This window comes from Mercenaria mercenaria, chromosome 10 (genome assembly GCF_021730395.1).
Source record: "Mercenaria mercenaria strain notata chromosome 10, MADL_Memer_1, whole genome shotgun sequence".
Lineage (NCBI taxonomy): Eukaryota > Metazoa > Mollusca > Bivalvia > Venerida > Veneridae > Mercenaria > Mercenaria mercenaria.
The window spans coordinates 44,352,768-44,372,489 of NC_069370.1; the positions used below are offsets into that span (position 1 = coordinate 44,352,768).

A 19,722-nucleotide genomic window follows, 5' to 3' on the forward strand; every position below is an offset into this window, starting at 1 on the left:
TCTGAGGGATCGTTATTATCTATTATTTTAAGGATAGGTTTTCAGTGGAGGCACTTTATGAGAGCACCATTTCAGATTAAATATGTTCCTGTCTGGGGAAATTGGGTATAGTTTTCGAATTAAGTGTACAGACACTCGGAAAATTATAGAGGAAAGGCAAAAAAAAAGCAAGAAAGAATTTCTGCTTCTAGGTTTGTATTCTCCTTTACTTGTTGTTTCACCTATTTTATTTTCATATGGCAAAATGGCATTTAAATGGCTTTGTATAGATGTGAAATTCCAACTAAACCTGAGTATTACCTTGTATTCTGGGAGCTGAAAATGACTATAAAACAGTTTTGGATTTGAGGGGCTTAAATTGTAAAGATAAAGAAAAGGGAATTCTATGTGTTTGTTGGGATTTAATTTCGTGGATTGACCCATCCATGAATTCCACGAAAATTGGCCAGTGACAAATATTAATGATGTCACAGTAGTCTGCCTTCCCTGCCAGACAAGTCTACATGCACTGCCAGTTTAGTACTTTATGATAGTGTTTGGTTTATATTATGTTTGTAGATGAGTATACAGTCAAACCTGTATTAACTAGCCAGCCAAGGGAGCATCACAATCTGACTGCTTAAAACAGGTGGTTGCTTTAGACAAATTGAAAGTAGAAGAAAAATCAATTGGGATGTAAGCTGATTTTCTGCTTACGCCAGGTGGCTGGCTAATACAGATGGCCTGTTTAACTGTATGCTGATTTTTTTTAGTCCAGGTATTCAGGCTTTTGAGCATGTTTTGGTGAACTGTTGTTCCTTCCCATTAAGTATTGATATATTTTGGACTCAGTCCCAGTATAGTTATAATAAAAGTACAAAGACGTTGTCAGGCCTTGTTCACATGATGGACTGTCAGGCCTTGTTCATATGATGATGGTTAATGCTGACTTGTTGCTACAGGTCTTTATTATGTTTAAAGGGTCATAATGGCTTTGGTTGAACTGTGGCTGAAGATTAATTTCTCTTTGTTTTCTGTTTTTGGTAATTGTTTTCTCATATATTTGTTGTAAGTTTGAATTTTTGATTAACACAGTAGAGTATTGTTGAATCCATTTCTTTTTTTTTATTACCTCCCTTTATGGCTCTAACAGTGTAAGATCATGTGCAGCATTAAAAATAGCACTTTTCTATTCACAAAATGAAGTGGATTCTATATTTGGACAGCTGCTTTATCTGTTTTTGAACTTAAAAATTAAAAGCACTATGACAGTTCATAAAGGTACAGGTGTCTAACCTAGGTCTGTTCAGCAAAGTTCTGTACATAAAAGTCAACAAACCCTGTTAAATTTGTATAGATCGTGGCTGTCACCAGGTACTGAAGACAAATTATTGTCTAGACTTATTAGATGTTGTCCATTTCTAAGGATTGCTTAAAGGCACTCTAACAATCAGAAATGTCTACGTGTCTGAAAGGTTGTCTGAGGGTATATATTGAGCCTTAATTAAGGCTTTAAATTAGTTTTGTTTCTTGCTATAGCTAAAGAAGGAATTGGTTACGCTTACTGTCACTGTTCCTAGATTTTTCACTTTTTTCTAATTTCTGCAAAGAAACTGACCCAGTGAAACAGTTTGCACGAGCATCAGTAGTTAGAGCAACCAGACCCGTGCAGTTCATTTGGTACCCAGCTGTTCTCCTTAGTTTCTGTGAAACCCAGGATATTTTGAGCATGTTGCTTTTCCCCTTGCGACTGCAAACGATCAGTATTAAACTGATGAAAGATCACCTTTACAAATGAAAAGGCTGCATGTAACCCTTTTCTTGATAGCCGCTGCTTATATATTCTTTGCTATCTGAATAAACTGGAGATGAGTTTATGAAGTTGGCTCAGGGGAATTATTCAGTCAACCCACTTGAGATGTTGGTTACTTGTGGAGAACAGCATGTGGGGAAGATGTTGGTTATTTACAGAGGACGGGACAACCTGTGGCAAAGGTGTCAGTAACTTGCAGAGAACAACATGTGGAAAAGATATTGATTACTTGTGGAGAGCAAGTTGGGATCATAACCGTGTAACTGAAGTACTGCTGAACCCAAATAAAAACTGGTTAGGCTATGCGAAATGCTCACAGTATTTATTGGGAGAATAGAAGCAGGTTCTATGACATGAAAAGAATTCCACAGTGATGAATATACATGTAAAAATACAAGACTTTCACTTGTTTGCTTTGAATTGATTTTTCTCTGGCCTCTTGAGGCGTTTGGTATTGAATGAGTATGAAGTCTATTGAAAAAAATAGACATGATTTAAATTATCTTGATTAGAATTCCAGACTTCAGGATATGGTTATTTTATACAAGGAATTGAAAGCTGAGTAGGGAGGGCGCACATCTTTTCAAGGTATCGAGTTTGATCCCAGGGCAAAGCTTCTGTTCTCAGATGACAATTTGATGAAAGGCTGCAGTAGAAATTACAAAAAAAAAACAAAAAACATAACCAAACATAAGAAAAAACTGTTTCTTTATCTTTGCCCAGTCCAATCACTGAACTCTTATGCCTATATGTTAGAAGAGGGCACAAATTCGAGAAACTGGTTTTGCAGTTAGACAGTGTTACCACTGGACTATAGTGTCCTCTCTCTTTTAACCAGGTTTTCAAAAAACTGGTTTATAATCTCAACATTTATACTAACATGACATAAGCAGTCAGTTTGTATTTGGAAAACTGATGCTGATTCTTAGCCATTCAGGAATTTTCGAGGTGACGACTGTGAAATGATATATAAGGAGAAAAAACAAGTAGATATCAACATGACATGACACAAGATGTCATAAATAGTAAAAGTGGGTGACAGCATACCAAGATATAAAACATGTCTACATGACATTAAGCAGTAGAAAAAGGTGTCAACATGATACAGTTTAGAGCAGATATCAAAATGACCTAGACAGAAGGTGTGGTACAAAATCGGCTTTGACTAAAAGTAAGCGTCAAAATAAATGCACCTTCGAATGTGCTTTTACAGAATGTAGTACAGTTGCAAACATTTCAGAAAACTTACTGAATTAAGATGGAAACCTAAACGTACAATTTCAGTAACTGTTAAAACTTTGAACTCTCAAGCGTTCTAAATACATGTGTTCCCAGTTCTTAAGAACTTGGGCGCAACTGGGCATGTGACTTGTAACAAGTCGAATATTGAGGGCTCGATGGAAAACTGTCATAACTCAGTTTAAAGATCAAGTTTGGACAGTTCTCCAAATAACCCGCGATATGTAAAATAATTGCAAATCCAGCATATTTTTCGCTGTGACATACTTCAAATTTGTGATTGTCAGTTATTGTTTTGCATCTTTCGATGATTACACTTTGCTGTTTCTAATAAAACAGAATTGAGTGAAAGCATTAAAGCTTTGATGATTTTGCGATGTAATTATTGGCGTGTTGACTATGTAATAGATTGTCTGAAGTTTGCTCGCCTGAGAGGATTATTTGAGACAAAACTGAGGCGGTGAAAAATGGCAGTTCTCACCAAACTACAGTAATTACGGAATTAAGTACGTCCTTTATGAAGTATCGATTCCGTTGGGGAAAGCTCTTGTCTGGACAATAAAGTAGACATTTTCCCAATTCCGGAGAGGTCACCTTGCACTCTAGCGGAACGAAACGACACATTCGCCAGTATCTACAGGAAAGCAATTCTATTCCAGACAAGAGGATTGACCATGTTTATTTGGAAGTAGTTTTATTTTTGTATGAAAGTATCTTGGTTCACTGATATTATTGTTGTTAGGATTAAACCTGCTTGCAGTTTTGCCAAACACATAGTATCTTGTTAAAATGTATGGGCATTTTAAAAAAAAATGTAAAGCTTGTTGCTCTTTGCTTTGGAATTGGGCAGTATTAAATATGTTAGAGTAAAAACTAGGAGCTGTTTGTTTAAATGGTACCTTGTAAGAATGATGACCTACTTATCTACAGATAATACAATACTCAGTTTTTATTATGGCCTGATTTTTCTGTCTAGACAGTGATTACTCCTTTATGTAACTTTGATTGTCTTTGATAATTTTATGTTTTGAAGAAACATATAGTATTTTGTAAGGTTTAGATTAATGCCAACACCTTCCTGCAGCCTGTCTGAATTGACAACCAAGGCCAATTAGGGAAGTAAAGCTTTTTTGTAGAGACTGTCTATGAGATGCTTACTGAAAAATTTCACGTTCTGTCGACCTAAATCAGTTGTGAGATTTGGGGCTATCATGGCACTCTTGTGTATACTTTTTATACGCCCGTCTCTGAAAGAGCGGGGCGTATTATGTGAACACTCGTGGCAGGCGGTCAGCCCGCTCTCTAAGTCGAACAGTTTTCATCTGATCTTCACCAAACTTGGCCAAGTTCAATAACCAGCAAAAGTGCCAAGGCACTCTTGGGTTATGGCCCTTGAATTACTCGAAATCTGCAAATTTTGCCTTGTCCACCCTCTTAGTCAAACAGTTTTCATCCGATCTTCCACAAACTTGCAGACAATGTTTGTGGGCAAAATATCTCGGCCAAGTTTGATAACCAGCCAATTCGCCCCAGGCACTCTTGGATTATAGCCCTTGAATTACTCGTAATCTGCGAATTTAGCCTTGTCTGCTCTAAGTCAAACAGTTTCATTTCCATTTAATAACCTGATTTTGGGTTGAGATTCTGAAGTAAAACTTGGTCGATAGGTAGCTTACTGTGAGACGGAGGTTGGGAATGCATTTGGCACCAATGAATTCAAGGTCAAGGTCACATACTAAAAATAATACTTTGGGTTGCAGGACTGTTTCTAAACTCAGTTGTATGTAGGTAGCTAAATAAAACAGAAAAGTTTGGGGATTGGTTTTGTGGTCAATAGGGCCAAAATCACTGTTACGTCAAGGTTACTGATTCTAAAAAAAGAAAAATGTTTGCAAAACCTGGTTTGTTTAGAGTTTCCACATCTTTTGTTAGTTTTGTAGCGATTGAGCTAGAAGTGGTGTGTAATTGAAGGGAGCAGAAAAATCTTAATTATTCTCTTACATCAATAGCTAAATGCTGTAACTAAGGAAAAAGTTTCAAGACTATTTATGTTACAGAGGTAGTTGACATATAAATTCGAGGTTTCGCTGTTGTTGGGAATAACTTGTCAATTTGCATGCGTTAAGTATATCCTGTACAAACAGAAATGAACCGCGCCATGGGAAAACCAACATAGTGGGTATGCGACCAGCATGGATCCAGACCAGCCTGCGTATCCGCGCAGTCTGGTCAGGATCCATGCTGTTCGCTTTCAAAGCCTATTGGAATTAGAGAAACTGTTAGCGAACAGCATGGATCCTGACCAGACTGCGCGGATGCGCAGGCTGGTCTGGATCCATGCTGGTCGCAAAGCCACTATGTTGGTTTTCTCATGGCACGGCTCAAATGAAATTGGATTTTATTGTAGTCTATATATAAGCAGACAGACTTATCGATTCAACGTCCGATGGACATTTTGTGACAGGATACATTCATGATCAATTCCTAATGATAAGTTTCTTTTTTCTGTAGTCTAGCCGCGGCTCTCCACGGGATTGTCCGATACTCGCTGAATTATTGATTGATATTTTGGTCTCTAATCGGTTGGCTAGACAAGTCGCTTTTTTTTTTCACCAGTTTTGTGGATGTACTGTCGCACTAACGAAGATGGAAACGCGATGGCTGCTTGTACCATTGACAAAAATTTATTATATAGTCAGATCGTAAAGGCAGACTGTAGCAGCGGGAAAGATTACCAGGAATAGGTCTTTAAGCAAATTCTGTCACAAAATGTTGCTTACATTGAACCTTCGTAAATGTGGCATGTAAGTTTTATAACAAATTAATGACACTAGCGAGCAAAGGGATGTATAAAATGCTGTTTTCTACTGTCCTTTTAGAACATTTTAACTATTCATTTAGATTAAAAATTCATAATGTGTTTTTATTTATGGTGTCATGTACAATTTATGATTATATGAAAATAGAAGTTTCTTTCAATTGATAAAAGCATGTGGGCTGTATTTCAGTATATGTGGCATATTGATTGTAAGTGCCATTAATTACAAAATGTAGTTTCATAGATGACTGATCTCATGTCTAGACTTGATGATGATAATGGGTTTCTCCTATTTATGGTCCATCCGTCACACCTGGAGAAATTCCATGTACCTTTGTACTTTGTACTAGTTGCATTGCACTTGTGACAATGCTACTTTGAAAGTAGTAGTACAATTCAGTTCTAAATTGAAATTAAAACACAATTCCATTTAGCTTATAATTAATAGTCTAGACAACGAAATGATAAGGGAATCCAAATAGCAACCTAATTTCTGTAAAAATGAGCTTGAAAAATAAAATAATTCAACACAGAGACAGAAGTACCTGTTTGGTGTAGACCACCCCAGACAGTGTTTTTCTTAAATGAAAAACCAACCGATATGACAATTTTGTTTCAAAAAAGGGTTTCTGAAGGAGCCCTATTAATACTGCAATATGACATCTTATATTGCCATTGTTTATTGCCTTAAGAGATGTCTAGTCAGTATTGAAGTGCCACAGATGTTTCCGGATCACTTTTAGAGATGATTTACTCTAGTCTGGGGCTTAATTGAAATCCAACATCCCGTCTGATTGAGACCCATAATTATATCTTGAAAAAGTTGATTCTGTCTGTGCTTTCTCTGGAAAGAAAGATGGCAGAACCATTAAGAAATGGCTATAAACTTTTCACTTCCATTTAATGTGGAATATTGCAGTCTTACTTTTTCTTCTGGAAAGAAATTTTTGCAAGAGTACCTATCTATACATTCAGGTCTCTGCGGAGAAGCTTTTATCCACTGGAAGTTCATTGGCAGCTGAAATTTCCAGTAGATGAACATATTTAGTGGACATGTCAATGAGATAATGTAATATACTTCTGTAATTTCTGGTTGACAAAACCTTCACATTAAAGTACATTTGCCGGTAAGGTATTAAAGATTTTCTCAACAAATAAGCAAGATCGTCAATTAGTTGCGATTAAATTTGGTCATGTATCAGATTTAGTAATATTGTGAATATACATATTTGCCATCAAATGCCAGTAAAAGTATACAAAGAACAACATGTGAACTATATAAAATGGTGTCTATGTTATATATTTTACTTACAAGTTGACACGTACAAGCGTCGTACAGATTTTCGTAGAGGACTCTGGATCTCTGTGAAAATGTTTAACCAAGTTCCCAAGTTCTCTATGAGCTCGTAGAGATTTTCGAAGTCGGGAGCAGCCCGCAAGAGCCCTGTACAGGAACCGCACGGGCCCTGGAAAGCTCGTACTGGCATAGCAAGATATCCATGTGGATATGGAAAACTGCAAGGCTTGCAGATTGTCGCACAACTATCACATGGGACTTGCACGATCAACGTACGATGTCCGTACAAAATTAAGGACACTGTGTGGAGAATGTGCGATGTCTGCACGGGGTTCGCAGGGCATTATGATTACTGACGGGCTCCGTATGACTTTCATGGTGATTCAAGATGGTATAAAAACAGGAATAAGAAATATGACCGTGCTCCTTGCGAGTTTCGCATGACTTGTCTGCGATGTGTGTACGGATATCCTGCAATTGCATCCTCTAAAGATCGTATGGAACCCGTAGATACTGTAACAGAGACTGTAACGATTCTAAAACTGGTGGATTCATACAATTTTTTAAAACCGTATGGACATTGTATTGTTTTGTGACCGAGGCATAAGTTAAAACATGGTTAGAATAAATAAAGTTAAGAAGAAAAGAAAATTGAAAAAAATCTACAAACAAAATTAATACACTTTTATATGATATAAATTCATAATTTGCATCAGCATTGCGATCTTACCTATTGGATTGTATAAGTATTAAATTGTCCCATTTCTGTACCAAATTGTGACCCAAAAGTTAATTGAGCTCTTTGTTCTATCAGGTTTTATCAAGGATACAATATGGAATTACAATGTTGTGTACAATAAACAATTGCCATGTTCAGTGAAAAAGCAACAAGTCCTACTTCTCATGCCAAACCTTGTTCACCAAACTTACTGAATTACACATCTTTTATGACTACTTGCCTCTTCATTGTTCTTTCTACAGTCACATGCTTGTCTTGAGACTTGCTGACCTAGTTACCCGACAGCGCTAGACTGTATAGCAGGTAAAACCCTTTCAAGTCTTGTTAGATATTTATAGTTTTAATTGGAAAATTCTTGGTACTGTCTGACAAGTCTAGTCGATTGCTCAAAATCAATGAAATCTATGGAATTAATTCCACACCTACAGCGGCAACTGTATACTTGATTTACATAGTCGGCGTCGTGTCATTGTGAGTGAAGTCATCAGACATTAAAATGTATTCAACTTTTATGTATGTAGTTGGCTAGTGGCAGAAAATAATTTCCAAATGAGCCGACAGGTAGTCATGTATCACGGGAACTGTCATTTTTGACATGACTTAAGAATGGAATTGCATGTAGTTGGTAGCCTAATTTCAGTGGTTTTGAATAATATATGAAACGTTAATTTCATTCAGGTCGGTAAAGGATATAATTGGGGCTTTCCATTACAATATTTTGGTAAGAAACAAATCATTATTGCACCTTTTTTTTCTACTCACTGTTCTCTTTCATGCTTTTTTTTTTTTTTTTCAGTTCGTAAAAATATGGCAAGTTCTGTACTTTGTTTTTATTTTTTAAACAACATATGACGCTGTAAAGTAGTATCTTACTGTATTCATTTATTGAAAAAGGGACAATCTTTGAACGCTTAAGGTACTTTAGTTGGCAATTTCCATGAGATAACTTGTCTTGTTTTTGGCATTCTCCTGTGGATGGGGGAAAACATTTGAGCTACAGTAACAACCAAAAAAGGCAAAAAAAAAAAGAAAGGAAAAAAAAAAGAAACACGAGAATAATAAATGGCACTGAAATTGCGATTATCATTACTGCAGGCCCACTTCTTGAATGATTTGAAAGAAAGCCAGTCCATTATGTAGATCTTTGTAATGGAGATCTTTTGAAAACCATAATATATTCTAGATGACAGAAAAAAAAATTTCATTTGGAAGAATTTGAAACCATTAACATAAAGCCGAATGCCAACTTGATTACTTTGGCAGGATTTGGGTATATCCTGTTTCAAATCAGTTTAATTGCTTTTGAACTTCTGTCCTTGCCGTCCATCTTGAAATGCAAATCTTTCCTGTTACCTGAATGATTGACATTTTCAAATGACCTTCAAACTAAAGATAGATATGCTAGACTTAAGAAGATTTCCCGAATTTAGCATAATATGTAAATATGTTCTTATTGTGTCTGAATCCTCGGATATGAGAAATGTCATTGGCGTTTTCCCTGTTGTTTGTTAACGGGGGATTCCATCTTACGCATTGTTTGTTAACAGGGATTCCATCAAGCAAGGGATTAGTTCTGCCTCTAGTCTAGACAATCGCTACATTAGCAGTAGATCAGTATATGATGTTGTTTCAGACCAGGCTTACTGAAGGGGGGAAAAAGATCATAATTACAGGTTGCCATGGTTACGACAGAAACATGTCACAATGTCTGAAGATTTTTTCCTCTGTTAAGTGGTGAAGGGGTTTAGGCAATTGATTTTTGAAGTCCTAATAGACAACTTTGATCATCTTATGGCTAGAATTCCCAAGTGTGTTGGCATGTTTTGCTTTGGTGATGTATATAAAACATCCAAAGAGTGTTGGCATCATGACATAATGTAATAATAAAAGCAAGTTGATGTCTTTTGTAACGCGTTTGAGTTGTTTGTAATTATTGCTTGTTTTTTAGCTCTTGTCCTCTTCGTCGAGTCGCGTCATGACTGTTTCTCACTTAGAGAGAAATGTTCTGAAAAATCCCAATTCACAGGCTTTTATGTTGATAGTCTTCATCTGCAGTCTGGGAATTCCTCTCTTAGATATTCCATTTTCAACTACTTTTGATCATCTCCATTTTAAAAGTCTTTAAATTATTATTATAAACCATCTTTCCATGCTTGTGTAGAAAATTGTTGTTTTCATCTCTGTACCAAGTTTCATATGTTGTATTTTTCTACAATTCGAAATCTCGTTCGACTAATCCAAGCCCTATATTGATCAAGGTTAGGCTTTGGAGGTCTTTTCATTGCAAAATTCTGTCAAAGTTCTGGAGTGGGGGGGAGGGGGTTAGAAAAAAGGGATGTTGTATGAAATCTGAATATATTGGAGTTACCTTCTGTGAACAACTTGGATTGTAAAATTTTCAATTTGCTCAAGTTTTGTTGAAAAATCAGGGTTGTTTAAAGAAAACTTTGCAGGAATATGGCTTCTTAAACAACAAAGATTTTTTTGCATCATTTCAGATAAATATGTATATAGCTACTTGCCAATAATTTGGGTGAAATTTTTCAAAATGTTCATTTCTACAAAGTTTTTGGCATGGAATGTATATGACACTGCAAAATGATAAAGTGAGTGAAAATAAAAGTTGGATATTGTTGAATATGCAAGAAGGCTGTAGATTTTCTGCATTATTTCAAAAGTGGTGCATTGGTTTACTACATTCTGCACAATATGTTGGTTATTCATACGAATATCTTGCAAAAATCTGATGTCAAGAAGTTTGTACCACAAGTCACTTTCAGAGTACTCCCTTTTTATGAATTTTTGAGCGAAATAATTTTTTGCCTAAAATGTTTGGGTTAGTACCTTTAAAAACATCCAAGTTCATTAATTCTCATATATGGATGGTAACAGAAGGAATTCTTCTTTATAGTATTAATTTTGTATATTTTCAGGAATCAGATGCCAGCGGTCCACTTAATCCTTTGCAGTGTGCTGGAGTGATCAATGCACTAATGCGCCTAAACAGGTAAAAATATTTTTTCAGAAATAAACGGAAGCATTTCTGATTAAAGAAAGTATTTAGTTTAATTTCTTCAAAAAAAATTATGAAGAAATTAAATTTGGAGATGTATATTGCTTTGCTTTGTGGTGATGCTTGACACAGTTGATATAGACTACTGTAAGTAATAATTTAGGCTTGTAATTTTCTGAGGTTGGAGTCTTTGTGATAGAAAAATTTCTAAACACTGGTACAAGTTTTTTGCATAGCTTCAAGATTGAACTGTACTGTCCTACAAATAGACACAAAGATCAGCAGTTTATGGAGTGGCCAGTGCTTTTCAGTATACATGTTCTCTGCATACAGAGATGAAAAAGGAGCAGTATGAGGAGTGCTCATCTTGTGCAGCGTTGACCTAACTTTTTTGACAGTATACCTAAAGGAATATCTTGCTGGGGTAATTAGAATATTGCAATGAAATTAGGAGTACCTGATATATCAGTGGGAAAAATGAAAAAACTAAAATTCAAACCCAACGTTACAGACAATGTATTTTATGTACACATTCAACACAAGTGACAACAAAGTTGTCCAAGAAGTGACCTGTTTTAAAATTCGTCATGTCTCGTCCCAAGTCCGTAGTCCGAACTTTGGTATCTTCATACTCGCCACCTCCACTGTCTGTATTAATTGACGTCTATCATGTAGGCCTTAAGATTAAATTCCACAGGAAAAACACATTATGTGTAATATGTTTTAGAACATAAAAAAAATAAGATAACAGTCTCTTTGCATATACATTGAAAATTCAAACTCGAATCTGTCTGAACCCCCGGGATCACTCGAATTTTTTGGCTGGTCCCAAGTTACAAATATTTTTTAGGCATTATAATTCAACTCTCCACAAAACTTGATAAAACTCAAACCATTGGTTCCACTCGCTTAATTCTTAATTACACTTTCATCACTTTTTAGGTTGTTTATTTTTGCTACATTGCCGCTAAACGTCGCGTGGGATTTTAAGTGTTTGTTCTTTTATATCAGCAAATTCTTTTTAAATAAAGCAACATTTCAAACAGTGACATTCGTAATGCAAGCGTTTATGGTTTATTGGGTTTGATTATACGAATAAAATTATTGTAAAATGATTAAATTTTACATACTAGAACTTATTATTTAAATTTTTGATAAAACATCTTCCGTTGGAAAATGTCGGTAAAGGAACGATACGGGGGGACAATAGTACGAAAAGCAATAGAAAATTTTAATATTGTACTGGAAAAGATAACGTTTATTTTGTTATTCAGTGATTTCTGCTATGAATGGTTTCCTTCACCCGAATTTAATAAATTTGTTATGATTTATCTGCCTGACGGATCATGTCATTTTATGAAAATAAATAATGGCAAATTCACGATACTAGTGCTTTTATTTATCAATTAACTTTATACAATTGTCAATAAAATTACTTGTAATTGAAAACATTTTGCCCTAGAATTCAAAATATAAATGGCCGTCATTTGGATGGCTGAACAAGGAAAATCTGGGTACTAATTTCCACGGTCCCTCTGATTCGTGCCGCGAACAAATTGACATGTCACGGGTTTTATAGCCATGGGAGCAGATATATGAATTTGAAAAAACACTCTCTAATGGAAATTTCCGGAGAACCACGTGGAATTTGAGGGGTAAAATACGAGTCTTTTCGATTTCGCGGTCAAAACGAAGGTCTGGGTTAATAACGCCTTGGCTTAGAAATAGAACGAAATTTGATCAAACATGCGGTGGGGAAATTTCATTTTTAGAATCATATTATCGAAAACCTAGAGCCCAGGAACATCAATTGTAACTTAGTCCTTGCGGAATTATATGGGTCCCTGGGATCAACAGAATCGGTATTGGTGAACGCCTGTTGTGATTCGTAGGGTACAAAATATCATGACTTATAGAACAGATATGACTAAAATTGGTAGTATACTGACTAGTGGCAGATTGTTAATAAAGATTATATGTGTGAAATTGAATATGTTCATATGAAAAAAATATATTCATGTTATCTAAAAATGGTAGTATACACATCAGGGAATTGGCTAGATGAGAACACATCTTGTATGTTTATTTGATGGATGAAATTCAAAAAACAAAAAAATGTGAGATGTAAGGATAGAGAAGAATGTACAAAGCAAGGGACATCCGGTTTCTTCTAGATCGATGAGCTTAAAACTTTTTACATCAATGTTTTGCTTTACGTGTTTCAATATATTCCTTGTGCGATTTGACCATTTGTGTCGATTTTGTACAACTACTCACTGGTTTGGAATCCTTCAGTAAACCATTGCAAAGGTAAACAACAAACCATTGGAATAAAAGGAATATGTTCAAACTGTTAGAAAAAAGGGAAAAGTATGATATTTTTCCCGAATCTATTAAAAAAAAGATTAAGAAAAAGCCCCGAACATGGAACCCTTTCGAAAACCAACTAACTTTCGCGTCGGATTTATTCCTTTGTTTGTATTATTACTACCTGGACGGCCTTGATTAAACGAATTCGACCTTTTGGTGTCCCTCGCTTGAATTACAGTGATAATTGACAAGCATTAAGAATACAGAAAATTTTCCGGGATGTGACTTTAACCTCAACAGTTCTTCAAGCTTTCCTGACTTTCCAAGCCACCATTAACAGCCAGTTGCATAATTTAAACCGGTTACAAGGTTTGTCGATACGAACAAAAAAGTATTTTGACCAACCAGTGTTTCAGTCTTTCCGCAACATTGGGCTGAATAGAAAATTATTAAATAGATTTAAAATCTACTCACTCGTCGTCTTATTTTTTTCCCTGATAAAAAAGCTGCTAAAGCTACAATCTGTGTGCAAGTAAAAGGCAGGGTAACAATTAAAAAGGACAAAGGATTTAAGGTATTATATGGTGTAGCATATTCCCTTTAATTGGCACAAACATTCACATTTACTAATTTTGTTACACCTATGATTTCGAAAAAGGGTAATATTATGTCATTTATGAAGGTCTCACAATTTTATATTTTAAGTGTTCAACTGCTTTTCAGTTAAACTATGTTTTTGTAAAATTTAAATTTAAAACTAAGCTATTCCTTGTTTTTATCTTCACTACCGAATTTAAATATGGAATATATTACTGAAAGGTTTGTACCATTGTGAACCAAAAAAATGGCAAAGAACCATTGGATGCTCGAGGATAAGGAAAACTGGAACGGGATTTGGTACTCGTGTTGGAGCCATGAATGCGGGATACGATTTAGCATGAAGCCATGGATATAGATTGGGTTGGGGAAAACCATGGAATGGATGTAAAGTCTTTAGGGAGAAAACATGAATACTGGAGGTGTTGGTTGATAAACATGGACTGGAGTGGTAGTTGCAGGAACCATAATTCGGGATGAACATGATGCTATGGATAAATTTGGGGATAGGATGAACATGGTATAATGACATCCCCCCTTGCCTTTGGGAATTCGGGTACGTGTCCTTGTGAGGGGGAAATTACTGGAGTCCTTTAGGCAGATAAATTCAGGAGATATGAATTGGTAATGCACCCCTTAGGATTAAGGAATATGGTAAATATCAACAATGTCATTATTATTTTGTTAAAACATAATTATGGAAACAAACTTTGTAAAATTATCCCTTTATTAGAAGTCAGTTATGTTGAATCAACAGTTCACTTGTCGTGGAATTTGGATAGGATAAATAATCACAAACATTTTACATGAGAAGAGTCTTTCCTTTTAAGTAAACCACCTAAAATTGGGCTAGGTGATGAAACACGTTCCTTTGCATGAATTCTTAATTTTTTGTTGTTAAAAATATGGGGTTTAGAGCATTGCTATTAAAAATGCAGTAAGCGTATTTGGGAAAAATTCGGGGCCCCAGTTGTATCCGGATGTTTTTATGTATGCTTTACGTTTTACATTCATTGTTTTCAAAGGGAGCATTTGCAATAGACCTCCTGGCGATATGACCGTGTCGATTTCGTCGGGTAAAACAACTTCCACTAACCTGAAAACCAAGAAAGTCTGAAACCCTTGGATAAAAGTTTTGAAGGCATTTAAATCAAGGATCTCCCACAGTTTATTTTTCCTGATGAATACTGGCATATAACACAAAAAATGTTAAGATAAACAGTCTGTTCAGTCATTAATCCTCTTGTAAAAAATTTTATCAAACTTTTCAGTTTGTGATTTTCCTTCATATTTGTGTTGTGATGCAATAAAGTGCTAAAAAAAGACCGTTTCAAAAATTTCCGATAACGTACATTTCGGAGACTTGACAGAACATTTTGGAAGTCTGACATGAAGGGGTATATATTTACCTTCAACCAGGTACAAGGAATTCTCAACATCAAGGCCACATTAAAAATTGCCATTGAAAGTACAAGATTTTGACATCAATTTGGGAAAAAAGAAATTATGCCCATCCCGGTTATCAAGTATCGTAACGACTTTGGGCTAAAAATTGATTATTATTTCCAAATCTCTCACATTTGCTGGATTTTTCCCTGATATGCTAATTCTCATTAAACTGCTTAAAGTGCATAGAAATCTTGTGGACAGTTAACATGGTTCAGCGGTCCCTTATAAGGATAAAATGATTTTTAAGTCGGGTAATTGTAACGTTTATAAATATTCATGTTAACACTTCAACCATTACTAATGTTTCACACCCTTGATTAAAAGTATCTGATAAGGGGAAAAAATTCACGTTTTCAAGGGAAAGGTCAATTTACTGAAATAAAAGACAACGAACATTAAACTTGGTTTTAGTTTGAATACACAGTTTATGTGGATATAGTTTAACTCCAGAATAGGATCTGATAGGAGTTAAGTGAAAAGGAATCAAAGGAAAATGGTTCCTAGGTCCGCGTAGTAACGAACAGTGGAATACATGCCGGGTTTTGGGAACCTAATTGAAAATTTAGGTACCATGGGTATATCCGGGTAAATGAATGATAAAATCTGGATGAGGTTTAAAGTACGGAGAACCCATGAATACTGGATCGAGGTTATTTTGATGTATTGATCTGGAGTGGGTGGATTTCCATAACTGGGGGGAAAAAAATACTAGTTCTAGGGGGAGGTCCGAATTGGCCATGAAACAGTGGCTAGGATGAGGTAGTAGGATGAACAGTGGATACTAGATGAGGTAGTAGGATGAACAGTGGATACTAGATGAGGTAGTAGGATGAAACAGTGGATACTAGATGAGGTAGTAGGATGAAACAGTGGATACTAGATGAGAAACTTAAGATGAAACATTGGATAGTAGATGAACCATGGATACTAGAAAAGGTAGGAAGAAACCGTGGATACTAGATGAGGCAGTAGGATAAAACCATGGATATTAGATGAGGTAGTAGGATAAAACCATGGATACTAGATGAGGTAGTAGGATAAAACTGTTGATACTAGATGAGGTAGTAGGATGAAACAGTGGATACTAGATGAACCATGGATACTAGATGAGAAAGAAGGATGAAACCATGGATACTAGATGAGGTAGTAGGTTGTATAGTTAGAACTACACCACAAAGGAGAACTATTCAACCTTCTAGCTTTCCTAGTACCATGCTATACTTCACTAAAACTGTTCTGCATGGCTTTGGATTTCACAGAGAGATTTGGATTGTAACTGTTGATTCACAACTCTTCCAGATCATGTAATGCAAACACAGAACAATTGCTCTTCACAAATGGAATATTTTTGGTGATAAAACGATAAACAGTAAAAAGTCCCAAATTTAAATCTAATGGGTAGATATTCAAATCACTTGGCAAAACATTCACTTTAGGTCAAAGGTCATAGTCATACTTACAGGTCAAATATTTTATGTCTGTTTTCTTCTCCAGTGTGTATACATGGATGGGTTTTCAGATAACTTTGATGACCCTTGCAAAAGTTTGACCTCTAGCTCAAAGTTTAAGGACAGACCAAGGGTTCATAGATTTAATGTCATTTTTTGGTGCAGTCTTTAACTTTTTAGGCGCTGGCTAAATGTTTTTAGTTTAGCCCTTGTGGATGCTTGGTATGTGTGTGCATGTTCACAAAAATTTTGTATAGCCAAGATGTACACAGTACACAGCAACTACACAGTACACAGCAACTGCACAGTACACAGCAGCTGCACAGTACACAGCAACTGCACAGTACACAGCAGCTACACAGTACACAGCAACTGCACAGTACACAGCAACTGCACAGTACACTGCATGAAGAGAACACCTAAGGGAAGGAAAAAAGTGGTCTCCTAATACAAGTGCTTGATCAAAATAATTTGTTCCTTAGCAACACAAAAAGAAACTGCAAAAATGGTGGTTGCTGGAGCAAGTTTGACTGTACTTAAGTAACATTGTGTATTTTGTATAAAACAACTAGTCTTTTCTTTCGAATCGCTGGAGACATTATGAAATTGAAGATATTAAGCACCTGTAACTTTACAAAAAATAGGTTTCTGGAAAGGAGTTAATAAAATTTTATAGTGTTAGTCAAAAGAAGATGACAGAATTTTATAGAGTTAGTCGGTTTTGCAAATAATATCTTTACAGGGATATAATAAAAAACTAGATTTTTTTCCAGACTAGACAAATTAGGATTGGTTTAGACAGAAATAATGCATTTAACGGAAAAATATTGAAATGCCATTGAAATGCCGGGGTTAACATTTACACAGACGTCTGTTTCACATAGAATACAATAACCTTACTTAAATAATGTCGTTAAGTTGATATTGCAATTGAAAGGAAAAAATAGGTATGACTTGTCTGGGCAGAGTGCTTACTATAAAAGTTATGGTGCTGCCGTGTGCTTAATGTTTAAAAAGCCCATAGCTTTTCATCCTATGAGGCAATTATCATGTCTGGCAGCCCATAGAGATGATTTCATCAATAAAACTGTCTGGAGTTGGGCAGACAGAAAAAATATCATCTGATAGGGATTCATAAAAGCACCTTTAAAAGAGGGAAGTTTGTCATTTGTTTTGAAGTGTTTTCTGGGAATCTGCCTGTTTTGAGAAAGTGTGTCAGTGGTACTTTAAGTTAACCAGAGTCGAACTTATTATGATGATTTCTAGAACTGATCTAATATAGAGTTGGGTAAATTTCCACGACTCACTCGATGGTCTGGAAGAAGTTTAATTAGGTAATGGGTTTTAGGTCATATACAGTCAATTAGTACATTGATTGTATTGTTCTATAAAGGGGTTTACTGAAGTTTTCAAAGAATTTGTTTTAAAGTTGTACCATAATGGTTTGAAGGAGGAGAAAAATGTACTTTGTAATCAGATTTCTGGTTGCTAAATGATTTGGTTGATCATTATTTTGATGAATTACTGAAGTTTTAGGAGTAGTGTAATTATTCTATTATTTGCTGTACATTCTAATCAAAATGCTTTTCTAGAAAAGCAGGAACATTTTTTTGTTGACATATCACTTGACATTTTGGTATTTTCTGCCATTTGGTCTGGCATTGTAAATGCTAGTTTTTCTGTTTTAAATCCCTACATTCTAATAAAAGTGCTTTTTTAGAGAAGACAGGAATTTTACATTCTGATAATACTGCCATTTGGTCTAGCTGTTTCCCCCCATTTTTTAAAGGCTGTTCATTATTGGTAAGTTTTTTCCAATGGGTAGACTACAGTCATTATTTTTTTCTATCTTTTATTCACAGGCTGTTACTTACTAAAGCTTCTTGTATTGTATTGGGAGTTAATAGAAAATGTCTAGGATATACGATTATATATGCGCATTTCTCTGATGTAAATTCTTTCTCTCCCAGACTACATAAGTCAGTAAAAGACGAAAGCAATTTCCTCTGGGCAAATATATAACTATGGACGACTTCCAAATGTTAACCATCAACTGACAAATGAATTAAAGTGTTATTAATTCTGTCTGCAAGATTTTCTTTAGAAGTAACCGATATTTGTTTTGAAGAACTGTTAAGCGCTCTTTTCCTGTTGTAATAATTTCAGATGAATCTTTTTCTGTGTCAGGTCTATCTAAAGAACTTAGATGATTTTATGCGAGAATATAAAATTTAAACAGTACCAGAGGATTTTGTCCACGCTTTGAGACTCTTTGTATGTTTATTTTCAGCAAAAAGTGATTGCGATCATGCACATCTTGGAACTACATCTGCGTGGCAATACAGTGGTTATGTGGTATGTACTACTTTTTGTAAATATAATTTCTCAGAATTGTATCAAAAAACATCAGATAACTATTGTAAATAGTATTTTTTCCACGAAGTTGAGATACAAATTAAATACTTGTTTTGTATTTAAAGTGTCGTAAGTAATTTGATGTGGAAGTGAAACTGTTACACAATGAGATTGAAATCATTCTCAGAATTAGGTATTTTCATGAAAAATTTGTAGAGATATGAAAAAAGCAAATGAACATTAATAGTAAGAGTGGTATTCCCACCCATCTCTGTCTGATCTGAACCCCATCCTGAGGGTGAAGTGTCCTGTTGTGGGCAGTCCATGCGTACTTCTCATGTAGCAAGTCAAATTGTAAATGAATGGACCCCAGACCTCCCTCTACTTTGCACTTTAATAATTATTGAAACCTGTGCATCCCTGATGTAAAATAAAACAATGTATTCTAGATATCCAAAATTTTATATCTCCACTGTGTTAATACAAGCTAGTAGAATAGTATCTTATTTATTTCTTTTATTATACAGATACCAACCAAAAATACGGCCAAGTAAATTTGCAGTATGTACAAGTAAATTGTCTGAGTTGCTTGTCCATTCATTCACAAGTAAACTTTCTGAGATTTTGCCTGCCCAGAATCAATTTAGGTTTTCGAAAACTTATTT

General features: G+C 35.3%; 1 long non-coding RNA gene across 1 annotated transcript in view; it reads left to right on the forward strand.

The window, feature by feature from the left end:
* Positions 1–19,722, forward strand: part of LOC128559899 (uncharacterized) — a 67,059-nt gene that overhangs the window by 14,454 nt on the left and 32,883 nt on the right. The window contains exons 3-4 of the long non-coding RNA XR_008372747.1: positions 10,819–10,892; positions 18,993–19,057. This is a non-coding gene — a long non-coding RNA (uncharacterized LOC128559899). The remainder of the gene's footprint in view (positions 1–10,818; positions 10,893–18,992; positions 19,058–19,722) is intronic.